The sequence below is a fragment of the Neodiprion lecontei genome, chromosome 6 (assembly GCF_021901455.1).
Source record: "Neodiprion lecontei isolate iyNeoLeco1 chromosome 6, iyNeoLeco1.1, whole genome shotgun sequence".
Classification (NCBI taxonomy): domain Eukaryota; kingdom Metazoa; phylum Arthropoda; class Insecta; order Hymenoptera; family Diprionidae; genus Neodiprion; species Neodiprion lecontei.
The window spans coordinates 80,706-106,442 of record NC_060265.1 but is presented as its reverse complement, the minus strand read 5'-3'; the positions used below and the strand labels follow the sequence as shown (position 1 = coordinate 106,442).

The following is a 25,737-nucleotide window of genomic DNA, read 5'->3' as shown; positions in this document are numbered from 1 at the left end:
AGGAAAGAAAGCGGCGGAGGGGGAATGAAGATGACTGCAGATAAGAAGCTGCGGCCGTGTCCGAGGGAGGGTCGACCGTCCGGGTGAGGAACACTTTAGAATGACCTGGGGGCGGAATCGATACTATTACAGCTTAACCTAGGTGGTTGGTAGGGGCATACACCGGAGTCGGTCGGTCCCCGGTTATTACCCCGTCGTAAAATCGCCGGTAAATATAAATTTGTCAAGATTTACAGCCGAAGCTTAACGATTCCCCTGCACAGCGCAGCACGCATCAGAAATTCATCCTCCCTCGAACCCATGTTACCGACGGTCCTCCTCTCTTGCCCCATACCTGTATGTAGGTATAACGCCCGAGCATCGAGTCAGACGTCGATTCGAACGATATGATGATCTCACCTTCGCGGGTGATAACGGAAGCCCCTCGTCTCGTAACTGTTGCATCACGTGGCAGCGAATAGGCGTGTACTTCTGACGTTTCAATATAACTTCGAGTAGTGATTACGTTTCAAGGCCTGTTTATTTTCTTCGAGGAAGATATCACTTGTCGGCCTCGGAAATATCATTTAACTCTTGGCCTTTCCTCGCCAATGATCCGCATATACGAACGTGGAATGGGCGGTAACCGTCCGCTTTCGCCGTAGTACTTACATAGAGAGAATTTAACCCTCTGTCTATAATTCACCTATCTCTGTATATTTTCATTTGTTCTCGTACCGCTGTGAAAATCTGCTACACGGATATAGCCGTGTAACCCGAGCCACCTCCTCTGCAGGGCACGGCATCATCGTCCGCTCGGGGCGGATGATTGTAATCGTAAGCAGGCCGATCTGCGCGCGAGAAGCTTCATCCTCTCCGAGGGTGCGAGAGAGGAACGGAAGAGGTAACGAAAGAAGGCTCGATTGGTTCTCGAGCGTGACTTTGAACTTTGAGCGTGCAGCGACGGCGGCAGAAGCCACCCCCTCTTACCTCACTCATTCTCGTTCGCTCTCTGCTCTCCTCCGACCTCTTTTACTTCGGACAGCCCCTTTCGCTCTGGGAAGTTTATTCGGGTTACCGGGTGAGATACGGAGGGTGATTTCGCGCCGCGGAAAACCAGTCTCTCTTCCCGCACCACCGTATACAGAATCATTGAAAAGTGAGATTATCCGTATAACCGACCCGGCATCAGTAGCGTCGCTCGCAGACGCACTTGCGTCGGGCAATGCAGGAACAGTTTCGAGGAGGAACGAAGACGGGATTCGAATATCCGATATCGCGATCGATTCGCAATTACTGAACGCAGAGGAACGGAATCCAAGAACCGTTTCGCGCTTCCTGCAGCCCCTCTCCGGACTGCGGTGTGGCGTGCAGTTATCCGCGCCATGAGGAAGCGAGGTACGAAGACGGCTAACAAGTATATACTATGTACCTACAACTTGTGCGCCATTGCGTTGCACCAAACGAGGAGCCACTCGCTACGGAGAACCGCGGAGATGACATTGATATGCAAATACACCCAGGACGACGACAACGGCAAAAAGAACGGCTGATTACGTCGGCACGAACTGACGAGAAGTACTCCTCACGGCGACTATCGCATATAATGGCTGAGCTCAAACTGATCCGAAACGAAAAGATTTTTCCATCGTAGGTGCGAGACACGGAGTCGGGAACACGAGCTCAAAGGCTCGTGGATCTTACTCCTCGGACTTGTATATGACGGAATACCGCGGCAAGGAGAATAAGGTAATGCGACAGGAAGTAGTTCACCCGAGACAATCCAACGAGCCTGAAAAGATACCGTTGAGCACGATCGGCGACACCTAATGCAGCCGGATAGACGGTGCCGCTGGACTTGCGCCAATTCCGAGTCAATTTCCCCCTTGACAAACTGCCCGAATCTGTACGAATACAACGAACAACGCAGAGAAGGGCTAATTCGTTGGGGTAAATTTTATAAATCGCCGATCGGATTCTGCAGGCAGTTGGCAGCTCTTCCTTTGACTATACCACTGGGTTTAAATCCCATCTTGTGTGTGTTCGCGCGCGTGTACGTATTTACTACGATTTTCAAGCGCGAGTAAGAAAGTTGGCCGGGAGCCACGGCGGCGGTACGTCCAGCGTCTGTGCGTTACACAGCGCCGGTTCCGCGTGTCTTGCACTTCCCGCTCGCACTCCCTCATTCTTCCGTCGAAGCATCGCGTAGGTACAGCTTGTAAATTATTCGCGTGTGCATCGGTTCTGCAACGGGGCTCGTTTCTCACAGGTAAGTATACGTTTTATCTGTCCTAGCGACAGGACAGATTGCTCGAACCAGGGCGATGTCGATTAGACAAAAGTGCCACGTGTCTTCGTGTGTGTGAGAACTGCGGGTGAGCTGTATAACGCCAGAGGGAGTAAATTAGAACGCCAAACGCAAAGCGAGTCAGTGAAATCTTCTTGGACAAACCCTGAGGAGAGAGGACCACCGCGACCGCTTTGGCTTCTTGTAGACCCTGCGGAGCACCTTGGTATACGAATATGCTTTTACACACTATGATTGTTCCTTCAACCGGTATACGCCTGCCTGTGTCTCCTTAACGGTAAATTAGATCACCACTTCTCTCGCGTATGTCTAATTAATGGCGTTATTAAACCGACCAATCGATAGATCGTGAAAGCCTCCCGAAATTTTCGTTTAATACACCCATCGTTTTGCGGTATACCTAAATGCAAATATTCTACACGATATCGGGAAAGGGAGTTAAAAAAATCGATCACCGAGTTACTCGTCCGTAATTTCTGAGCTTACTTGATTTTGCTTCTCTTTACTTATTACATAGAATACCGACACTTGTTTGCGCGAAGCGAATGAATATTGTATTAAGAGCCGTGGAGCACCTTTCGCACTTCAAGATGCGCAATATCGTAGCTACGCATTCATCTCGGCCTTCTTCTGTGCGCACCAAAGGTTCACTTCGTAGTCGGAGAAATGAAAAAATTTTACTTTATTTCTTTCGCATTATTTTCAACGAAAAATTCGTGCGTAAATTGCAAAATAGCAATGGACGAGCAATAGTGTAGAACTTTTCTTTTTTTTTTCGTCCTACAATACAGATTTCACTGGAAATTTGACTTAGCTGTGTACAGATATTTTCACTCTGTAAATATATTCTTGAGTGGGATGTGATCCCGGTTGTACCTGTATTTCGGTCTCGTTTTCGCGATAGCGATGAACTTCGGTTATTCACAAACGCACGCACGCACGCACACACACACACGCGCGCACATCCAGAGTTTTCATCAATTAGAACGGGTTTTGGAATAGAAGTAATACGCGGTTCCACTTTTAGGGATATTCCCAAGCCTTCGCAAGGCAATTCAATATATAGTAACGCGTGGAAATCGCGAAAGCGGAAGCAGTGCAAATGTTCATCCGACGGTGTGAATTTCAATCACGCCGCACACTCTTACACATTTTACAACATGACACGTCGTATTCATTCGACGCCAGCTGTTTTTATTCTTCTGCGTGAGAGAATAAATGGTGCAATACACCCACCGATTTCACCATCGCAGATACTCGTATATCTATGCGTTTTGAGTCCCTTTTCAAAATTGCGTTACACAATATCGCTCTATTACCGTTCCGTAATACTTCTGCGATGTGCAGTGCTTCGAGATAGAATATCCTCAGACATAATGAGATTCCCAGGCTAGCTGTACACCGAATTTGAAACGATGTCAGACTTCAGAAATTTTCCCCACTAGACGGGAATGTCAGATGACGATGGCGAGGTAAAGGAAAAGGGGAAGGGCCGTGGACCATCGTTTCAAAATGCGTTATAGGTAGGAAGGTGGAATTCACGATGAAATGGATTCTTTTTTCGTTCCGTCCCTCCTCTCGCCGCCGTGTCATGTCTTATTGCGTGGCTGTGGCCACGGCGACAGCCTAAGAAAAAGAAGCCGGCTGGCACGTGTGTGGCTATGGGGCAGGGGGAATTGAAGTTTCCTCTATAAATCAGCGGTGTCTTTAATCTCGTTCACAGATGAAAGAATGACACGATCAATCCGAACGTAGCACTGGCCACATTGCCCATCTTGTCGTCCTGACAGACAAGACGACGATTTTTATACAACTCGTTATCTCTTCACGACGACGTCCGATCATTTCGTGACCTGCGTATGTATGAAATCGAAATTAGGTATCCTGTATTTCATCTGTTCGGATTTTTCCGCTTTCGTGTATTTCTCGATCCGTCTAATGAAAACTGGTATTTCGAATAAAGTGCCAAGTCTGCCATCCTTGGTCAGGAACGTCCGAAAACGTGGTCACATGGTCGGTAATTTGATACTATGTTCCTGGTTTTGTAAAAAAAAATTTTCTCATCGTGCTCTTAATATGAACGGTGTGATTTTAACAATTACCGGCAGTTCAACACCATCTTCGCTTCGATCACCATCAGTTTCGGTGATAAGAAGCTTCTCACAATCGGTGGTGTTGAATATGCCTGTTGGGTACATCTCGCAGTGTTCGTGCTCAGCCGACTTGTTGCCACCAGGAAGGAGAGAGTTTCGCCGATCTTGTTTTATTTGGACCGGTACAATCATCGCTTATGTGGCCAAAGCGGACTATGTAAATTGACAGTATGAATAAGGTTTAGCATCGACAATTCTATTGGGGTAATCGAGCTGGGACAGTAAATACTCAGGTATAGCCGCTAAATCAGTTGAGATTGTCGATAAGCGAACAAATTGTGTAGCCAAAAACGTTGCGGCCGTCGTTTCTAACGGTTTTGAATAGCTTCCTGAAATATAATTCGTAATGGTGGCTGTTTCTGTTATAATCTTTCAAATCGCCAGCATCGGAAAATCCATTTTCGAGTACCGACACCGGTGAATTATTGTATAACGAGTCTCTAATTGTGCACAAAACATCATCCAGCAAAAAATTCAGTGTCCGTGTATATGTTACGAAACATTATTTGATTCAGCTTAATTTTATTGCCCCCACCTGTTCATGGAGAATTGTCAAAAAAGTGTAAATTCGAATTTAAATAACACATAATAAATAATGAATAGTTCTTCTGCACCACGGAATTGACAGCCATACAGTCAAATTTGATCATTTGTTCTTCGGAAGTTAATTGGTATTAAATGACAAAAAAAAAAAAAAAATAAAAAAATTTCTAATCCATCCAAGTTTCGGTTCTTAATTTTTCTGAACTTTCAATCATTCAGCTCTTCTGCATGTTGTTTCTCATGCTGGGGAAAAAAAAAAAAGAACAAGCAGAGTCACTCGTCTTTTTTACGCTCTCATTTCACCCCATTAGCTTTGTTTTATTCACAAACGGCGTCGTAATTCGCTGCCTCTTTTCTTTGTTTTCCTTGCCTATCCCTCCTTAGTCCTTTTTCTCTCCGATTCATCTTCGTGCTCTCACAGATTTGCGTGAAAATTTTATAATGTAAAAATATTGTTCATCATCGATCGGTATTACAAACCCACCTCTATAATCTAAATATCTTTTTTATTGCATTCTCGCGGCTTGTCAAAACCAGGAAATTGAATCAATCAGGGCCAAATTAATGATGAAGCGAGCGTTAATGGAATGTGAATTGATTTTCTTCTCCCCCTACGATTATTTCATCCTCTCTTTGTGGTTTTATCGCTTTACGCGGTTAGCGAAAAACGGACCCTCGTTACCCAACCGGGCCGCCGTATCGTTATAATAGCTGACGTCGGTGTTTTGTCATGCGAACTAAAACCAACCTCTGATCACCTCTAAATTATGCCACCGTTAATTTCAAAGACTCCCAACAGGTACACTTGCAGTTAAGATAGGTGAACATGTGTGAGCTACAAGTACAGCCAGCAGACGCTTTTGTAACTTATCCGTAAGTTAGTGAATAAAGTTTGCGTACCGCGGCCGAATTCCGTTTCAATTACAGTGAAAAAACTAAGTGAAGAACGAATAGAGGTCCGGCAATCTTGAAAGATAAGGTAGAAAAATTTCGTTCAATCACAGTTTTGAAAGACATTCTTTGCTGTTCGTAAGTTTTTGCAGTTGAAAATTGATAGAAAGATGGGAACTTTGGGGCGCCCATGTGCTGCATTATCCATAATCGTTTTTCAACACAAGTTCAAGGACCCCGGTTTTCGATTCCCAACTCGCAATACGAGGAACGTCGCGCCAGTGAAAATTGACGCTGACCTCGTTAGCCTTACGGCACTCTAGTCTAGCCTTATCGTTAGTCTCGCGCTCTCGCGTGTATTACATTGTATAAGTTACACTCGTTTTAATTCCTAAAATATTACACTTAAAATTATTTCAGTACAGTGATCGTGCCATTGTAACACGCGCGTCACAAGACCACACCTTAAACACGGAACGTCGCATTGTGAAGTTCGACTTATCGATCCTTCGACCTCCTGAAAGATCAATTTTTGTAAACTTTGCTTTCACACAGACAGCACGGGCAGGACAGACTGGGAGAATCGTGGCATGCGGAAATCGAAATGCTTGAAAGGAAATTAAAAGCGCTTCGCTTGAATTAGAAGAGAAGAAAGTGTGCGGGTTGGTCCCTTTTTACCTTTTGCTCCGCATGAACTCTCAACAAATCCATAATCTAAGCTTGATCGGTTAGAAATTGAGTTGGATTTTACAAGAATAAAACGACCGACTCTAATTCAGAGTAGAACGAACAAACCAACTTACACTTTTTATTTTTTTTTTTTCAAATTTCACAAATAATTGTATGCGAAGAAGGGAAAAACGATGATAGGTATATTTTTTCCCTCAAGAACGACGCAAAATACCGTCAAAATCGTTACGTTAAAATTTCGAGAGAGCTTGCAGAGCTTTTTTCGAGCAGTACCTACTGTAACGCGTGAAGGGTGAAACGGTTTCAGGAATCCGACTAAAGGCGCGGGGCGTTTTCTTAACGATCAATAAGCGAGAAAAGTATTTCTTGGTCAATTAATTACGCAGCAACTCGTGGCCGCGGTTCGCGTTGGGTCAGCTGATCCATCTTCGCATCGTTTTTTACTCGGAGTTCGCGCGACGCCGCGACTACAGCGTCAGGGGCTCGGTACGTCGGCGTCGGCGAGAAGCCGAAGTTCAAAAACACGTCGAACCACAGGCTATTAATATCCCGCTTTGAGTATATTAATGCCGGCCGCAGGGTAGACAGGTGGGGAATTACGCCGCATTATTCCGTTTCCGTAACAATCAACGGATCATTTATTTCCCCGTTAATATTCCTCGACGCTCCTCATTCACTAGGTGAACAAAATATATATATATATATATATATATATATAAAAGAAAGAATTATCATTTTCGTTTCAGTGCACCTTTTCACCGACTCGCGCTCGCTGCAATTTTCATCTCCCTTTCGTTTACTGCTTTTAAGCTTTCACTCAACGTCATCGCCACCCTTTGTCTCACGAATTTTCCTACCGCTGCAGCAGCGGTAGGCTTAGTTTCGTCGGGAATTCATTCCGATCGTCATTCGCAAGTTGAAAGCAAAGAAAAAATGGTACGCCTTTATCCAACCCTCGCTTCCGAGCCTCCTAATTAATCAACGCTAATTGTATTGTGCCTAAATTAAATCGATAAATTTTCTGATCGGAAATCGGGGAGTCCCGGGGAGTCCGCCTCAAACAAGTTGACCTCCTAATCCCAGAGTTGATTATATTCGTTCGATTGAACAGCGCACTGATCACGTTATCATACTTGGAAGGATTTCCTCTTCCGCAGATTCTCGTCAGTCAGACCAGCCGTCGCGTCGTTGCATGTCGTTAAATCCAACATTCGCCCCTGCAGCTGTAAACGTTCTACGTCGACCGTATAGCGCGTTCGTCAATTTAACGCGTCTCGTGACCGGAAATTAAGACTCGGAGTAGAATTTGCGAGACCTCTGAACGATGCAAGGGCGAATTTGCAGGGTTCCGTCGACCAACCTCGATCGTGCAATTATTTCGTACGTTTGACGCGGATGGAGATACATACGCTCGATAAATCTTCTGCACTTCTTGTCGGCGTTTTTTCCATAATATATTCTTTTCCAATGCCAGACGCGATTCATTTTTAGCAATATTTTTTACGAAATTAAATTCAGAATAATTCCATCCGACACATGGCTAATTATTTCTTGAAATTCTCCTATTCGCCAATCGGAGCATACATTAGGAGATTAAAACAGCGTGTGCAGATCGGATATAGAACAGGAATGAGAGGAACGGTACAGTGATGGGAGCTTGAAAAAATTTTCAAAGAAAAAATGAAAAATTCACACGCGACAACAAAGAGTTGACGTTCCACCGGAAGTTTAGATAGACGTTCAAAGAGACCATGACTCGTGGGAAATAAGGGGCAATAAAGCGACGTAGGAAGAAGCAGCCAACGTCTTAGCTGGCCGTCGTCTGTGTGATTTCTAACGATTTCCATTAGTCGGACGGCGGCGGGGCTGCGCAATCGAAGAGACGACGAATAAATCGCACAAATTCTGCCCTTATACACGTGTATGAAAAGATCTCTCGTGAAATCGACTAATGGTTTGGCGTGTCGCAACCTCTCCCGCAGAGTGAAGCGAATGAACCGTTATTCCACCCACTCTCGTTCTCATTTCCTTCCTTCACATCCTCGCAACTCCGAGTCAGTCTCTCTCCTCGACGGTTTTTCCGTTTTAATTATCTTCTTCACCCTGAAAGACTTCTCTGTTTCTCACACATTTCCTATGTCCAAAGTTGGCGTGAAAAAAGTGAATAGGAAAAAAAAAAAAAGAAAAAAGAAAAACAAACGGGAGTTTACATTTAATTGTAGCACACACGTTAACGAAGGGAAATGAAGAAGGAGAAGTCAATCCCCATCGGAACACGAAACAATACCGAGCCCTTTGAAAAACTTAACGAACAGCTATGAGCTAAAAGAAACGAATATTTTTCTGCGCGGATATCCTCAATGTAAAATTCTCCGAACGGAAGAGTAGAAGTCTTGAGCAAGGTTAACAGGGAGCGCCGCAGCAAGTGTAGTCTAATGATCGCGGGAACGGAAACAATACGCAACCCTATCTGCGCCTGCTGCAGCAATTCGTTACATGCCGGTAAAGGATTTAACACTTGATCGTTTCGGCACGCCGCGCCGATGCCCGGATATCTATAAGGTCGCAGACGAGATGGTCATTTGCTATTAAGTGCGCTCGAAGCACCGGCCCCGGCATTTACCATTTGACATTTAGTGCGCCCTGTTGAGACCCGATTCTCACTCCTCGTCTAACTTCCGAGCTAAAGCTCATATATACATATATATATATATATAAACACATTATTTTTTTTTTTTTGTTTTTTTTTTTTAAGACTAAATTCACAAGCCTTTGCCGGCGGCAAGAATAAGGTTCGTGAGTTTTTTCACAACTGTCATTGTCAGTCTTCTCAGCATCAACTTTGTGTCTCTCTGTGCAGTCGCAAAGTGGCGGAATAAACTCAAAATTTTACACGTTTAATCTCGCGTCTCTCGCTCTGCACATCCAAAGCCCCAGATTCGGTAACAAGAAGTGCGTATGGTCTAATAATGTTTCTTTACTTTGCTTCGACCGAATTACTGTGATCAAGAAATGAATGTATGAGCACGATGAAATGACGTGCGACGCGGACCTTAGGCTTCAAAAAACACCCATTAAGCGGTATAATAATTGTCTGGAAAAAAGTAGTTAACGACGTGTTCGTGCCTACATGACCAACTGTCCATACCTGGTACGCTGATTGAACCCTCCCCTCCCCACCCCGCTCCTCTCATCGATAACCTGTGCTCAAGGAATACGAACGCTCGTTTTTCTTCTTCTTCTTCTTCTTCTTCTTCTTCTTCTTCTTCTTCTTATTCATGACGGCGTGTGCCCGTTCATCTCTTGTCGCTATAACTTGGCAATTTAGTGATTTGACCCTAAGGTTGTTGGATTCAACCGTTCAAACTCTACGCAATGTGCCCCTCTCTTCCCTCTCTGTCTCTCTTTCCTACTCTCTCTGTTTCTCCCGTCGAATTCGGTCTTCAGCAAGGAGCTGCAGCGAAGGTCTGTCCGTTCGTTGTGTCAAGGCCCCTAGAAAGAGCGAGTTATCGGCATTGATTTGAACAAGGCTTCGCCTCACCCCCGGTATAGTCGTTGAATCGCGACTGCTTGAGAAACTAATTTCATCTCGACGTGTGTTAATTCTAATTGTAACTCGAACTTCTTTAAATGACTGTTATTTCGGCAGGCTCAAACCTTGTCGGTTTGCTGTCAAATTTCGCAGTTGTTCCAGGGTGAGGAAAAATCTGGCATACCTACGTGGATTAGAATCCGGAGGGAAGAGAGAACTGTTGATTCTGTGACCAATGTATGTGAGGGCGGGAGAAGGATGAGGAGGGCGATGGTCGTATTTCGCGGAAATACGTGTATCCCCGACGTTTAGGAGACTGGGGAGACGTCTCGCTCGGACAAAGGGTGATTGCGTTCGCCAAGTCTCGCTTTAACGCTGCGTGAAATGCCTAGACTACACGCCAGGGGTTCCAGTCCCTGCTCCAGCTGAAACTGGCAAATATATCCGGCCGAATTGGCTCTCGTAAAAGAATCGATGTGAAAAAGGAAACTCAGAGAGAGAATTTGAAGTAACTGCTCTGCTAACAATCGCGTACAATTATTTTAAATCCTAATTCTACAACCGGTCTCTAATTTATGCAAAGATTCTGTTATACCGAACCTTATACAAAATGTAGAAAACTAATGTATGGGAAATTGCTGATAAATGTAGAGAAAACGGATAAATTGGAAGAATTATTTCCGTTTTTTGCCGAAGAACCGAACAGGCGCTTCAAAGGGATAGGGATTGATCTCGATGAGTAGTTGTAAGGAATACACAGCGAAGTCGTTTCCATTATTATTATCCGACGCAAATGGGAGTGGAGTTTCTCCCAAACAGCCGTAATATAAGGACAAAGTGAAACGCACACAATGTCTGTTGATTCCTCTTCTTCGTCCCGCAGCCCGGCGGGCAGGATGATGAAGGGAAGGTCAGGTTAGGTTTTATCTTATTGAACGTACCCGATTCGAAACGAGCATCGGGAGTACAAAACAAAGAGTCAATTTCCCCACGGGAGAGAGACACGGTAGCCAAACAGCCCGGCGGCTCTCCCTGAGTCGTTTCCCATGTTTCAATTTCCCAAATCTTTTTCACCTTAGAGCCGAGAAAATTGTGAACCTTCCCCGGCATTCTCTATCCTCTCTCTCTCTCTCTCTTTTCGGACCGACGGGGATGGCACCTACCGCGAGTGAAATTATCTCACCTGTGACAAGGGTGACCGGAGATTATGGGTCAGGTTGAGACAGGCCGATGAAATCATTGCAGCAGTTCATTTCGCCGGCGAATCACGCCCTCGCCTAGGTATATCAAAGACACATCGGAGAAGGTATTTAAGGTACATATTTATACCTCTCAGTCCGTTCTCCTTGTCACCGTCTCTCTGGCTCTCGCTCGTCACGGCGAAAAATTCGGACCCGTAAGAATTGAACGTAGAGAATTTAGAGAATGAGGAGGATCCGGGGATCAAGCCCCGGTGGATAATCCGGACACTACCCTTTTGCGATCCATCATAATTCGTAAACCCGGTGACACATTTCCCACCCCCGCATATCCACCGGTACCTGCTCTTTCACCGCCACCCCCACATACCCGCTCGTTCAACCCCGTTGTCATTCAGACGCCGATTCACGCTCGGCTACCAATCACTCCCTTACGGAGGGCCGACCGGCGACCTACCCGAACCTACGCATGACCCGCGTCATAACCGAGAGACACAACCGGGAAGAGACTCGGTCCGAGGTGTAGGACGCACATCCATCCGGTCGCCGGAAGCTCATCGAAAATCAATCACTCGCCGGTTCCATCCGAGAGTTCGAGGGCCGAATCGCGTCTCCTCCCTAAGCTGCACGACCGTCGGATTGCCGAGTACGAAATCTTCCGTTGACGGCTGACACGAGCCGCGAACCGCGGCCAGCCTAACGGACCCGGTGTTAGTCGGCGGTTGTGGTGTCGACACCTACGACGGTAGTGACGCTTGTGCGCAACGCTGTGCTTGAGGCGAAGCGACAAGCCCTGTTTCATCGTAACGTGAAGTCGTAAAGAGTGACAAGAAACGTGAATCCAACGCACCTCCATCCAGAATAGCTGCGCCCGCATCGGCGACCCGTCGCGCGTATTTGTTAACTCACTCAATTATTCGGTTTATTTCGCCACTCCTGCACAACGCGAGTAAACAATCCCCCCCCGCCGCGGCGAATGCCGCCCTGTAGGCCCTTGCCGTGTCTTGTCTCCTACGCGTCCACTTTTCTTTCTCCCTCTTGCTTTACCGGATGTTGCAGTAATTTGCAAGCATGCTGGATCTTCCTGGATAAGGAGAATCACCCTTTGGGAAATGACGTCGCGTCGTCGCGTCTCTTTCTCGTCGTCACTCCGCTACTCCGCCATTCTCCGACAGCTTTTGCCGATTTGGTTAAATTTCTCCGCGAATTCGCCGTGCCAGTGAACCGCGATTCACTCCGAACGTGTTCGACTCGCAGGAAAGATGGGGAAAAAATTCCATCCAGTGCAGAGTGCAGCGAATCGATGTGATCGGATCATAAAATGGGCTGTGTAGGCAGTTCGGATACAGAATTTCCGTGGTCCCTTCCGCTTCTCTTCCACTATCTCATCTCCGTCTCGTCCCTCGCAGCTCGCGTCCCATGGTTTGCGGCGGCCCATCAATAACGCCGTCTCCCTATTCCGGGAGCCTCGGCTGCAGCACCGGTTTCAGGATCGGAGGGGAGACGATTTTGGCGAAAGGGCCGGGGCGATAGTCGGCTTGTTTGCTTTTGGGAGAGAAAAGCTCGCTATGTACTTTCAAAACCTGCATATCACTCGCAGGCACTGTAGTAAAATGGCAAAACGTAATAAAAATTTTACACGCAGAAGAAACACGACGACGAAGACCCTCGAGGCGAGATGAGAAACAAGCGTTTATCACAAACTAACGTCAACGATGATCTTCAATGGTTGATTAATGTTTTATTCGCGCGACCGTTACATTATCATCTGTGAAGACTAATAGAGAGCAGTACCGCAGTTATATCGGGACGGAATGTTCAAGCCAAGCTGGCGATTTTTACAGTCGTTCCGACTCTTCCGTTCTTCGGCGCAACGAAAAATCACCGTATTTCAGTTACTTTTCTCGATTTTGCTGTCAGTTTTTTTTTTTTTTTTCTCTTTTTGTTCTTACCCTGTTGCTTTTTCTTTTCCTTTCCGTTGTTGGGTCATTTCACCGCAACGGCGAAGGCATTGGATATATACTATCGTTTAGATTCAATAGAATCATAATTCATAAATCATATAAATGTGTCTTTTTATTTTCGAAATTCTTCTCGAAGCTTCGTTTAAATAAGTATTTTATTATTTTGTATACTGGTTCGTTTTAATTCCCTGTTGCTTTTCTCTGTTCCAGGTAAACATGCAGCTCTCGATACAACCGCACTCATAAAATAACGCGTAGTCGTCAACGATTGCGTGAGTAAATATCATTTCACTCTGAATTGGTGTAAGAAATCGTTTCAAAGTTTAATAGTTACGGAAGTACCAAATTACGTGTAATGGGGATTTTGTACTTCGTATGAGTATAACATTTGTAAGTATTTCTTTTTTAATTTTTCCACCACCCGGTGACAATTTCCCATGCTTCTCGTAAATTATTATTCACACACAAAAGAGGGAACAAATTTTGTGCGTATTTTCAAATGTAACGTTACATGTACAACTAATGACAAATTGCACATCTGAGAAGTAGGTTATACTTACATGTACATGCGAATATCGACCACGTAAACGAAATTAACTTCTAACCCTCTTCTGCCTCTGGGAGTTTAGGTTCGTAGGTAATTAGCGCTCTCGTGATCAGGTTTCCAAGAGGAAATAACGGCGCAAAAATTTACGCAAGAACACGCAATAAATAATATTTTCCTTCCAAGTTTTCAAACTGTGCGCCCGTCGATTATATTTATAATAAGCATATAGGTACTAATACCCTTGGGTTGTGTGCGTAAGCGCAGTCTTTTTAAGTAAAAAATGTTGTGTCTGCTTGAATTATAAATACTCATACATGCACCTAACGTCTGCGAATTAAATTATGACCGTGACGAGGAAAATATTTGCCAGTCTTCTTGCCATGAGATACACACACGCGCACACACACAGCGCGCGCTCGCGTAAGGTGTGTGTGTGTGTGTGTGCGTGTGCGCGCGTGTTCTCTTTCCGCGCGGCGCGGGCCAACATTCATATATTTCGTCGTCGCGTGGTTGAAAGACCACGTTCGATATTTGTCTTCAGAAATGGAGGATCCCAAGGGCTATCGGGCTCAGTGACCCGGCGGTATCAAGTGTCGCAAAATATTACGTCAGCAAAGCGTAACCCTGAAAACCTTTTTAATGTAAGTTTCGCCATTGGATACAGGTGCCTACACCACGTGTAGTTACCCCATACGATATCGATTGTCTTCTTGGTAATGCTAATTACGATGATAATTTTATCAACAAAATACAAGCAAAGATACATCCGAAGGAAGGAAGTGAACCTCCTGTTTGAACCTGTGTAATAAACGTAGCTCAAACAATAGCAGATCTGGTATGTTTTTCTCTTATTACACTCGTTCATATGAAATCCTGGTGTACACAAGTTTAAACTCGGAACAAATCTGTATTTTGGGTCTAATTATTTCGATAGTTGATATTTAGTACCCGAGCTGGAGGCCTTTGATAATTTCCACGCTGCTGGTTAATTTTATAATCGTGAAATGATATAATACAAGTATTATAATGCACATTGACTGCCCCTCGAAGTACGAAAAATGTTCACTTTGTAAATCAGGACTGCAATGAGAAGAAAAAACGCAATTAACACTAGTAATGATTGGGTAGAAGACAAAAACATGGATCTGACAAATATTTCGGATATGATAAACTTTCAGTCTTCGAATGATATATCGATTTAATAAACATTTATCTCGTCTCCTTATCCGCCCTGTTTTGCCAAATAAGCGTGGAAATTTCCGATCCAAACGAGACGGGTCACGCGGAAGTGGCTCGGGTTAAAACGGAAGAAATTTTCGTCCCTCGGTTCCGCGTTAGCCGCATTTTTCCTTCCGATATTTTTTGCGCGTAGGCATATATATGCAACATTCTTTCCCATGGGAAGTATCAAAGGGGAAAGGAAATTTTGATACAAATTATACGGAGCAGGCCTGCCGGGTAGGATCTCTCCTTCCCGTTTGCTTTCAAAACGTTGTCGTATTCACCGGTCGAATCAAGCCGAACCGAACTAAGCTCAGCTGAGCTGAGCTGAGCTGAGCTGAGCTGAGAACCAGCCAATTTAAACGCTAGCGCAAAACAAAAGGTGAGAACTTGAGGTGGCTCAGCGAAAATTTCACTCTTTCTTTAAGGAACCTTGCATGCTCGCCCGAAAAACGACCGAGTTTGAACGCGACGCGGTTGTCGGGGTGTCAGAAAGGAAATCAAGTAAAAAAAAATCACCACCCTACTTACGTATAAATTACTTCGCAGCCTCTCCGTGCACAGTGTAACTCGAAAGTTTTTATCAAAGGCAATATCGTGATTTGATTCGTACGTTTCGATTTGTTGCAAATTCTCATACAGATTTTCTTAGTTTGTTATTGGGGACTGGAGCTAGTCGGAAATAATTGGAGAGATGAACGTGTTCCTACCAAACCTGAGTATTGACAAAATAGGGAATTAGAAAAATGCCAACTCGATGTGATCGCCGAAAGAATTTCCGTTCAGATTTGCAGCTTCATCACGTAAGGGAGAAAAAACGCCCCACCGCTTTGAAGCGAACTCGTTCCAATCAACCGTACGAGCAGCAAAGTCGCAAGAGCGAGTCCGGCTCCGCGGCTTAACTTTTTAAGGACGGGACTCCGTGTAGAAATTTGTTAAGGCATGCCAGAGTACAGAAATGGACCACGTCGGGCATATTCGCGGTTTGCCACAATTTGTGAAATACTCGATTATGATTGACGTATGCACTTTTATCAATGGAAAATGTTCTCAAACGATAATTTTAGAACCGAATTCGAATTTTCAACTACCGAGAATCCGATTTAAGACAATCACAATTGATATGGCTTTGTCTCGTATTGGTTGTGGCTGCCAAACTTGCACCGCTGTCCGGGCTCTGAAGTGGCTCCGTGGTTTTACTGCCCGAACTACCGAGTATCTTCACTTTGCTTGAAATATGGGATGCCTCGTTACCGGCAACTTTATTGTTTCTAGCTGTGGCGACCATTCGCTACCATGACTGGTCGATATTTCGACCACTGGGTTGGTCGGACACTCCACGTGAGAAATTCATTGATATTATACACAAATTTCGTGTAAAATAAAAGGTCGATTTCAACGTAAAAATCCCCGTCCTTAAAAGGTTAAAAGTAAGCTCATATTCTGAACTACTTGCAATTCGTGTTCCCGCGGGAAGGCAGGACCCTCTTGGGCTCGTGTAGCCGTCCATCGGCACCCTCGGGACCTCCATACTGCATGAATGGCGTTCGAAAGTGGGATCGCGCGAGGGGAGGGTAGCAATATCTGGCACCCTCTTATCTCAGATTCGACCACTTGCGGAGTATAATCGCGATGCATCATGCATTTGCGGTAGAGAAGCTGAATTCGATTCCGTTAACTAGCCGCCGGGGATGCAGCGAGTGAGTCACCACGCCGGAGGGTGGCCTCAATGATGGATTAGTAACACCTAGGGGTAAAATTTCGAGGGACAAATTAACGCGTCGCATTGCCCCGATAAAGTGGAAGCCTCGTCCTGTGCAGCGGAGCAATTTTTTCCCCGTATACGAAGATGGTTTAGCATCATCAAACGAGACAAGCGGCGGGTGTCGCTGTCATTAACGGGGTCAATGCGAAGCAACATGCAAATTATGCGTATATTCGCGAAAACTTGTCGGCGAAAATTACAGCCTCGGGGGGGGGGGGGGGGGGGGGGGGCAATACCTGGTTGATGTAGCCGTCGCGAGCCTGCGGGAATAGGGTATAACCTGCGAGGTGGAAAGGCACTCGGCCAGCTTGCAGGAGCATCTGGGATTCTGCACACAGAGAACCCGGCCCGGGTTGGCCGTTGGGGGAAGAAGCGGAGAGGAAAGAAGAAGGTCCGCTGCCGTTGGCGGAGCTGCGGGACCGGAACTCGAGGCCTAAGATCCAACACGACGCGACATCCTGCCGGCTGGGTGGGAAAACTTTTGCCATTTACCGAGCGGAGCCAGCGGATTTAATAAAATCGTGGAGGAAAGGGGGAGAAAGCCGCGGGAAACTTGACGCTAGTTCGCCTCCTGAATACCGACCTGTACCCCCCTCGCTTCCGTTACACAACCCCTCCTTGCATCTTATTAATCGTTAAGGATGGCCGGCTCACCGCTCCGCGACGAAAAGTTCGAGAGGACTTTTTGACGTGCCGCGTACAAAGTCATTTAGACTCCTGCAACCGGGTGGCTCGACTCACTCGCACCCTCGCGGTAACGGTTTTAAGCTCTCTTGCCGAGCATCGTGATCGGGAATCACCAGCTCCGAGCTTCGCCTATAGACGAAAAAGAGAGAGAAACTTCGACGAAGATGACGTGGTACCGTCCGGTCCGCTCAATCATGTTCCGTTGATGATTGTTACGACGAAATAAGAATTTAAAAATCTCGGTGAAATAAAAATTTAGAACAACTTATACGGCGTTCCATTTACAACTCGCGCGCTTACGTACCGCTTAGGTATAACTACGCGTGAAGAAATGACTCGCTGGGTTAGCAAATTTTAGTGCAAATATAATGGCGGCAAGAAACTTAGCCGTCGAGGAAAGAATTTTCACTGCAGCAGCAAAGGTTTTGCAAGCGTGGCTGAGTGGGATTCTATTATAGCAAGTCCGTTGGTTATACTAGCGAAATTGTAGCTGTTGCTGACAAATTTGTTTTTGCCGCGACTGCATTAACACTGAAATTTTGCGGTTGAACGAATTTTTTTTCTCCGCGTACATCAGCCAAATCGGCGATGAAGCGATCCAGGTGCAGGGCTGATTTTTCTTTACCTCAAATAAATATTCAAGGGTAATTCTTCAGCGGTAAATTGACCGAGCGAAACCCATAGCCGGAAGTTGGTTTCTGCATCTTGGGATTCCCGGAAACTATAGGATTGGGGCTCGAGGGTGGAAAGTTTTGTATTTCTCGTGGTGAATCCCGTCGCAAAGCCTTGCTGGTAACTCGAACGGAAAAACTCCTCTCGGTGGAGGAATTGGCGAATTCACTTATAGCCGCGAGCTTTGTCAATAATCGCCGCCAAATGGATAATTGAGCGCTGACCCACGTTGGCCGCGTATTTTCACGCATATTCGCGTGCTTTATTGCATAAGGAATTTTCGCAAAGGTGAGAATAACACGAAGACGGAAACTCAGTGGGAAAGTCGGGAATAAAATTACGCTCAAAATCTCATTTTCTGTAATCGTCCAATTTTTTTCTGCGGATGCAATTTCTGTTCTTTTATCGCGCTGCGTCGGCGGTCGGAGACAGAAGGGCGCGAGATTTGAGAGGTTCCGAGGATTCCAAAGATCGACGAAAAATACGAATCGGAAGGTAATTTTTACTCTTTCTTTTCGCCCGCTTTCACACGACCGATTGAATTCGTCTGAAGCAAAGCGCGATCAGGTCGAGAATCGCCACGTTTCGTTCATCGATCGCGGTGTAACAATTATTTGAATTCATTGAGATTACATCGCTTGTGCGATGTACGGAACGTTACGGATTTTTTTTTTTTTTGTTTTGTTTTTATCCTAATCACGAAGACGAACGATTTCTTTCAGAATCGTTTTTTCTCGAGACTAACGATAAGCGAATCGCCAGCCGTGTGTTCGAACAAGCCTTGGATTAAATTATAATCTGTCGCCGCACCTGATTTCCGGTACGTTCTTTTTTTCCACGATACACCGACGTTTCGCATCTTCATTATGAACTTGGACACCTACGCATGTCTGTTACAGCTGCCGCGTCTGATTGTCCCACAGATACTTGGTAAAAATAATTATTATGTTTATTCAACTGCGTGTGTAATCGATCGTCGTACTTGCTGTTTGCGAGTTGAGCGTATAAAAATAGAATCAAGAATATTAACAAATGAACAAGAAAAAAAAAGAAAAGATAGTTTCCCCATAAGCTGTGTAATTATTTTTGTACCACCGCAGCGGATTTGCAGAACGACATAATTCAGCTCCGACCCATCTGTGTTTCGAAATGAATTCGTGCGTATCATGTGTGTATTATATTTGCAAAAAATGAAAACGTGTCAGGGGGCCAAAATTTCACTCACAGGACGTTATATGTGCGGGTTGTGTATTTTTCCCCGAGGAAATGATACCCGTTCGTGCAATCTGTTGTTTCGCGCTTATTATATCGATGCTAGGATAACCGCGCTCTATTGGAAATACGTATGATTTACCCACACTTGTGCCGCTACGCAAATACGGCATGAAATCGTTGTAAAGGCTGGGATTGAATTTTTTTTTTTTGTTTTTTTTTCCCCCTTCACCTCGTACGGTGGAGACACCGGGTGGATCAGTCTCTCGAGTTGCATGGAGACAGACGATATAACAGAGACGATACGACGTCGATTTTACACTTTATATTACGAATTTTTCCCCGGCTTAAGCTTTTTCCCCGCAGCCATGGGCAAAGTATCGAAAATTGACGTGAGAGTACGATCAGCGGTGCCGCCCGCGGATGTTCTCTCGTTGAATTCAAATGAGCACCCAGCACCTGAAGGATTTACCTCGAGCCTTTTACGTATTCACCATCCGATTTAACTAAGCCTCTATCGCCCATCAATGCCTCCCATTCCTCGCTGCAGCTCTTCGTTTACCACGATATCGCTGTATATTTTCTCCGCCATCGCGCCAGCGCGGTTTTGTAATCGCGATTTATGTCTCGGACGATTTTAACCACACGCGCACCTGATCTTCACGCAGTTTGTACAGGCGCTCCCTTCTCTCTGTTTCTCTCCCCGTCCTCTCAATTACTTCGCGAATCTCTCTTCTCGCGGCTAAATAATCCGCGAAAGAAAAACAGGAATTAAGGTCGACTGATCGCGGAATCAACGAATATTCCAGCTATTCGCTTTTTCGCCACAGCCATTAAAAAATTCGTGAAATAAATTGTGCGGAAATTTTCTTTATTCCACGTTTTCCATCTGAATTCGCTAGTTCCGTATGCAAATCGATTTCGCCGCTTTTCCGAATCCTGAAATATCACCCAAAAAACGATAAAGTTAGGTAAATTTGTGCGCGACTGGCGACCCGCGGTGCTTCCTCTCCGCCGTTGGCGGTAATTGGCGTGTGCGGGAGTAGAAATTTTAACCAGGTTACCAAGAGCAACAGCAAGCCCCGAATAACGCGAGGGTTCTATCAAGGGCGATAAATAACCCAGGTATATACATATATTCGGTGAGCGGGAGAGGGCGAGGGAGAGGGAGATTGGCCGAGGCGTTACGACGAAGGAGGGAGCGATCGTTGACGACTTGACAAAGGGATCGTCATTATTCAATTGTCAAACGAAAGTGTTTGCGATAATTGTCGGCCCGTGTGCACGCAGATTTCAGCGCCGTCTAATTCGTCCGTATATTCTTTATCGTTTATTCGCGAATTAGTGGCAACAAATTTTCGATCTGCCTCATCTCGCGAGCGATGTGATCAAGCGCGATTCTTCGCCAACTCTTCGCGCGCCGTCCTCGAGCGAAGAGAATTAGGAGAATCTCAACTGGATATTCTATTGTATCTGACAACAGCCGGAACTTTTACGCAAAATAAAAATCCAGTTACCTTTTATCGCTACCTCAGAAATAGTTCATCCATTCCTTTTACTTCTGCTTTTTTGCTTCTTCCCCTTCACTCCTATACTAGACACCTGCGGGTTTAACCGACGTTCTCACCCTGGAATCCCAGGACGCCGTTACGCCAGTCCGAAACTTTTTTTTTTTCCAGAAATTGAGTTTCGTGTTGTTCTGTGAGACGCCGGAACCTCGATTCCATTAAGGTGTTCGCGTCAGGGTTATAGAAGAATGTCGGAAATTGGGGGGAAGCGAATGTTTGCACTTGCGCAAATTGTCGAAAAGAACTGTTCCAAAATATATATCTCAGCGATGAATCATTTTTTTTTTTTTTTCCTTTGTCACGTTTCTTATCTTCTTTCGTCTGACAACGTGCAGGGCATGTTGTCACGTGAATTGAGAGACGTGTGTTTAATTTTGTTGAATTTTCAAGCCAGGTATACGTGTGCCGACCGCATGGCAAAAATTGATCCCGAAATTCATACCAAAGCATCCCGCGGTGTTGGTGTTGCTACCGATGGGAAAAATCAATTTATTTCTATTCCCTGACAACAATACAAAAATCCGCAACCCGACGACGAGAGACTGAATTTTGCGCTGTGAAAATAATGCCTCGTACCTATAGGTTGATTTTTTTATACGGCGTTATGACCGTGCGAAATTTTCGTTATCCGCGGCAGGTAATTGGAATACCCGATTGAAATGATAGTTAGGTAAAAGAAAATACAACCTGGAGGCAGACGAAAATCAATTGAAGAGTATTTAGTTGATCCAAATAACATTTATACCCTGTGTGCCGCGTTAGATACAGTCGTTTCATTCTGCGCAAACGAATAGAGAATTCGTATCCCCCGCCCAAACTGTGTTCACGTATCGTGTTTCGATCAAATTGTATTTTAATTCGTCGTCAGTAGAGGTGTGGGCTGTGCGGATTTCGAACTCGTGCTCGTATTCACCAATGTTGTATACAGTTGAAAAAAAAAAATAAAATAAAATAAAAAATCGATCAATTACGTACGACTACAGTGATAAGTATCAATTGTTCCTTACAGAGTTGGGAAAAAAAAAAAAAAAAAAAACAACGATTACAGAACAATTTGAAGGACAAAAAAATGTTTGCCAGCGGCTATAAAAGTACTTTCTCTTCAATTTCGTTCTCCCTCCGACGATCAGACGTGAAATAATTTTGAAAACGGAAGGCGGTTCAATGAATAAATAAGTTGTCTCGCCTAATTGTCCTATAACCACGGGGATAAATGGCTATACTGTATGTACAAAGTTGAGAGGCAAGTTTGAGATGAAATTTATTCAGTTTAGTAGCCGCCGGGAGGAGGTATTGCGATACCCCGGTAAGAAATTTGCCGCTTATTCCTCATTCCTTGTTCCTCGTTCCTCGTCTTCACTAAGTGCCGCTCGGTTATTGCCGAGCCGCTCGCCCTCGCCCTCGCTCTCGCCTTAGACACCGACAACACACCCCAAAATGCAATTCGGCCCTAATTGCTTGAGAAAATTATGCATATTCCGAGCCAATTAATTCGATACGCTGCGAGAACTTTCGTATCGTACAATATTTCGAGTGGAATGTTTTTCCCCCCGACGGAATGACGTTTTCGCGGTTATTTAAATTACGACTTTAACATAAACCGCCGTCCGCCGCCTCTCCTCTTCCCTCTATCTCTATCTTTATCTTTATCTTTATCCCCGCTCTATAATACATAATGTTTGAATTAATTATATTCCCCCGTTTCTTCCTTCTGGACTGCGATGCTGGTTGTAGGCGTGGCCGTCGCGGCTAACTTCCCCGCGTAATTTACTCCTGATGTAGCCTCGGCGAGGAGGGAGAAGAAGAACGGCGGTTCCTGTTTCTCCGAGAACCGGGATAGCTCCGCAGGATTTACACCTCACTGTCTTATACGCTCTAGGTATTCTAATTCCCGATGTAAAGCGGCAACCAAGCGTGCCTCGTGCAAAGCGCGTGGGGCGCATAAAAAACGTCTGACGCATGGGGCTGAAACGGGGCTGAGACCAATATCTCGCAGATAACGACCGGAGATGTTCACCATTCGAATTCAACCGGCAAGCTTGCAACGGTGCGTCAGATAAATTCCGAGTGTCAGTCGCGTCTATAACCGCGACTGATTTGAGCGTTATTTGAGAAGGAAAATGGAGCTGCAGGCCACTCTCAGCCCGATCTTTGTACACGCGTACGCGCGATGGGTTGGTATACGGAATGCCTGCCTACATAGGCGAGATTTAAACACAATGGGAAGTAGGCTGAAAGTTTCATGGAGAGAGGAATTGGCCATTGTGTTGAATGAAACAAAGAAAGTTCTAACGGAGTTAGCAGACACGGAGTGTGCCAGTGGTGCTTGGTGCTTCGCGAGTGAACGTGTTTAGAATATAACCGCAAGCACTGAAACAGAGACCTCTGCCGGTACCGCTGTCTGTTTTTCACTTCTTGTGATATCGTTATACGCCTCGTTTTCCGGCGGAGGCAAACCTCCGCTTCGCGACGTGCAACTCGCACTGTTTTCAAATCAAAATCTTGCTCGGGAAAGGGGGAGTTGGTAAACCGTACGATTAACGTTGGAATGAAAAAATATGTCGAAACAAGAGATTATTGTTGGCAATTAGGGACACCGCCTTCTTTTACACTTTTCTCTATGTAGGACTTTTATTAAACTCTCTCCCTCTCCCTCTCTCTCTCTCTCTCTCTCTCCCTCTCTCTCTCTCACACACACTCCCTCCGCCTCGGTGTAAAAACTCCCTTCCAACAGCACACGATGATCAGCCTAGTTCGCGGCATTAGCGATCTTATTATCTCCGTTGGAAGATGACAAAAACGAGTGACCGACGAAGATAATGGGACTGTACATAGCTGTACATGGAAACTCGCACGGAACGTGGCTCGATCGTTCCATTCAGCCATCCGGAAGTATCCGGCTATTCGTCTGTTGTAACGCACCTCGCACGGATTATATGCGTGAAGAGCGAGGAGAGGCTGCGTCTCGTTGACCACCAGCGGCACTCTCTTCCGCCTTCGACTCCCTCGCTGCGGGGATCCGCGTTGGCCCCGCATCCGCAGCCTCGACATCCTTCGTTCGCAATTCGCGTCATTCCACTACTCCGTAATTCCTACAAAATCGTGACCGACTCCTCGCTCGATGCCGTCGAAGCTCGAAATGCAAAATAGGAAACCCAAAGCCTGAAATAAATCTTATTCGATACCGCGTAAATTGTCCCTTCGCGGAATTCCGGATGCTCCGAATTTCGTAATCTTACCGCAATTGATATCGCGCAAAAGTTTATTTCGGGTTCGGTCCAAGGTTCGATCGGTGATCTTCTTGTCACGTGCATTCAGAATGCGACGTTGCGGTATCTTTAAGATGCCCTGATGACACCTCAGCCGTGTTTCTTTATCTCAGATTATCGCGTAACTATTCTCCTACAATCGCGGACTTCGGGAGTTATGTCATCATTCACGAGTTCACCGATAGTTTGCGGTATTTGAGAATCAAGTTTTTCTCCTCCTGCTTCGAATTCCGTCCGGGAAAGAAAATAAAACACAAACTACCGACCAATTCGAATGCAATCCAAGACACGTCGTGAAAGACCGCGAGTTTGGTTTACGGCCGGACCGCGAGACCGAGTGGCGGAGGGTGTTGTTGTATGCCAAAGTGTGCACGAGATAAGGGGACAAAGGGCAGTGTGGGTGCAGAAAGGACAAAGCGTATCGACGATAAGGAAGATTTTTCCAACCCCCGATGGCGAAGGTTCGGTGCGTGTAAGCAGACCTATACGGATAGATCCTTCCGCGATATTCAAGGCATGCGTCTTTCACTTGGTGGAGGTATTTCATACACGCGCAGCTTGGTTACCTCGTGTTCGGAGGAGGTACACCGTGTACAATATGTCGCGGCACGAAGAAGAGAAGGAAAATGCGAGGGGGCCATCTTATTTCTTCTCAATTTGTCCGTGCAAAAGCAGGAGGAAAGCATCGGTACGTGAAACTCCCAACGCTTCTCAAAACTGATGATCATCACATTTCCGTGTCACTTGGTCCGCGCGTGTCACTCTGCACACACACACACACACACACACACACACACACACACACACACACACACACGCACACACGCACGCACGCACACACACACACACACACACACACACACACACACACACACACACACACATTTGGTCGTGACCGAAAATCTTACCAGAGCTCGTAGCGTGTGTCGTTTGTTGCTATTCGTCGAAACTGTCGTATCCGGAATCCGGGAGCGTTAGGAGGTAATTAACATTCCTCCGTCGGGTCGGAAAATGCCACGAAAATATTTCAACGTTGAGAAGACTTGCTCCTCGTTCGATAGATTTTTTTTTTCGTATACTTCTGAAATCGGACTCTCGGTCTATCGTTTTGATGAGATCGGCAAATCTTTGGACTCGCAACAAGCCGAAAAAGTGCTTCGAAGACGGAAATGGTCTTTTCATTCACGCTCATCCCGGAATGTTAGAACCACAATTCAAAATCCGCGGCATGCCGAGGCCTTCTGCCGCAGAAGTGACGGAGCCTGTAATGGCAGCCGTTGCATGATTGCGTTGACAACGAACATATTCATGAGGCGTACTCGCATTGTCGCAAATAGAAAATGCATTGTGAATGGCGGGTGACGAGTGAGTCAACAACAATGAAAGCTTTCAGGGGTGAATTTCGGGCGATGCCAGTGATTTCCGTCAAATCGAGGCTCGTCTGCCCGTCCTCCTGCACCTTCCTCTCCGCGTGGTCCATCCATCACGTTAAACTCATGGAACTCGCGATTTATAACTCGTGAATCATCGGATTAAT

The 25,737-nt window shown here is 45.6% G+C and overlaps 1 protein-coding gene across 9 annotated transcripts in view; it reads left to right on the top strand.

The window, feature by feature from the left end:
- LOC107224301 (fat-like cadherin-related tumor suppressor homolog) overlaps positions 1-25,737 on the top strand; it is a 222,825-nt gene that overhangs the window by 132,321 nt on the left and 64,767 nt on the right. The window lies entirely within an intron of this gene.